Source organism: Octopus bimaculoides, chromosome 26 (assembly GCF_001194135.2).
Source record: "Octopus bimaculoides isolate UCB-OBI-ISO-001 chromosome 26, ASM119413v2, whole genome shotgun sequence".
In the NCBI taxonomy this organism is placed as follows: Eukaryota; Metazoa; Mollusca; class Cephalopoda; order Octopoda; family Octopodidae; genus Octopus; species Octopus bimaculoides.
In genome coordinates, this window is record NC_069006.1 from 11167246 (window position 1) to 11169344 (window position 2099).

Consider the following 2099-nt stretch of genomic DNA (forward strand, 5'->3'; position numbering starts at 1 on the left):
TATATATATATATATATATGTCGTATATGTGTGTGTGTGCGTGTCTATGTTTGTCCCCCCCACCACCATCGCTTGACAACCGATGTCGGTGTGTTTACGTCCCCTAACTTAGTGGTTCGGCAGAGACCGATAGAATAAATACTAGGCTTACAAAGAATAAGTCGTGGGATCGATCTGTTCGACTAAAGGCGGTGCTCCAGCATGACCGCAGTCCAATGACTGAAACAAATAAAAGAATATTTGTTCCAAAAGAAAAAAAATTATAAGTTTAAAAAAATAAGTCTTCCCAAGCGGGGAATCGAACCCCGGCCGCCGCGGTGAGAGCGCGGAATCCTAACCACTAGACCACTTGGGACAGCTGCTAAGGGGCTGCTATTTATTCCTCTAATATTCTGATGCATTGTTATATTTACCTGACTCGAGTTAATTGAAGTAAATTGTTATATTTTATGGTCGGTTGATTTTTACATTCTTGTAATGCTTCGGCCGTTATATTGCAGCCATACAAGAGCATTGTCTTCAAGGGCTCTTGTTGATCATCACGTTGACCCCCAAATTTTAAGCAGTTGTCAGTTTTTTCCATAAATCTTTCAATATCTCACCCTTTAAGCTATTTTTTTTATCCAAATTAAAGCGTGATCCATTTGAGTTACTTCCCTTGACTCATTACAACACATGTTGTTACCCCTCACGCTCCCATAGTACTGCAACTACTGAGTCCGTATTGTTGTTGTTGTTGTTGTTGTTGTTTGTTTGTTCCTTCCCGGGCCATGCTTGGCTCATAAAGGCCGGTTTCCCTGTTTCATTGGCGTATAAGTTCCCCACCTGGACGGGACGCCAGTCTGTTGCAGGTAAGCTGCTAGATGCAGGAGGAAAGAGTGAGAGAAAGCTGTGGCGAAAGAGTCAGCAGAAGTTTCGCCATTACTTTCTGCCGGACCCGCGAGGAACTTAGGTGTTTCACTCATAAACACACACATCGCCCGGTTTGAGATTCGAATCCACCAAACCTCGACCGCGAGTCTGCTCCTCTAACCACTAGGCCATGTGTCTCCACGTTGATGGGTACATGTAGGGAAATCCGTATTAAAAAAATATGCAGCCTCGCAATACGATCATGTAAACGCAGGCAATAGTCAGTGTATTGTGGGTAGCTAAGCATAGCGAGAAGTCGCTAAGGCAAGATTTTGCTGTACAAGCAGAATTTTCGTGCTATCATAGATCAATCCGTGATAAACGAAACATGGTTCACAATTGAGTGTACCGTGTAATCTGGGATCTGTGATGAGTGAATCTGTGTTAAACAAGACCACTTGCATAATACTGTTATACTGCGAGGCGATGAGCTGGCAGGATTGTTAGCATGCTGGGGTCGATCTAATCGACTGGCCCCCTTCCCCAAAATTTCGTACCTTGTGCCTTGAATAGAAAAGAATATCGTCAGAATCTAACTCTTTGTTTTTAATCCAAATTAAAGCCTGTGATCCATTTTGAGTTACTTTCCTTGACTCATTACAGCGCGTGTTGTTACACCGCATACCCCCATAATGCTACTACTACTGATTCCGTGTTGATGGGTTATATAAGTCAGACTTACCTCGTACAGTGTCAGACAGGAAGCTAAGGAGACAAACAGCACATCGAAGAGTAAGAGATAGACCAATGATAAAGCCAAGCACCCCTTCACACTGCAGTCTTCTATTGCTGGACACATCGAGGTTAAGGACTATAGCAGCGGTGATGATGAGCTCTAACGCTGTGATTGTGGTTATGCAATGTAGTGTGGTTGTAAGGGCGACGAGCGAGCCGAAACGTTAGCACACCAGGCGAAATGCTTAGCGGTATTTCGTCTGCCGATACGTTCTGAGTTCAAATTCCACCGAGGTCGACTTTGCCTTTCATCCTTTCGGGGTCGATTAAATCCCTTTGTCTGTCCTTGTTTATCCCCTCTATGTTTAGCCCCCTGTGCGCAATAAAGAAATAAATACAGTGTGGTTGTGTAGTGTTGTTGTAATGTGGAGGTCGACTAAATGACGAGGACAAACACCCGCTTTGAACTGCAGTCTTCCATTGATATGGATACAGTGTGATTGATGAAGGAC

At 43.8% G+C, this 2099-nt stretch overlaps 1 protein-coding gene and 1 non-coding gene across 2 annotated transcripts in view; both read right to left on the reverse strand.

The window, feature by feature from the left end:
- LOC106874849 (H(+)/Cl(-) exchange transporter 6) overlaps positions 1 to 2099 on the reverse strand; it is a 65542-nt gene that overhangs the window by 53574 nt on the left and 9869 nt on the right. The gene's annotated exons all lie outside the window — the stretch shown is intronic.
- On the reverse strand, positions 284 to 355 carry Trnae-cuc (transfer RNA glutamic acid (anticodon CUC)). The gene has a single exon. It is a non-coding gene; the product is annotated as a tRNA-Glu (tRNA).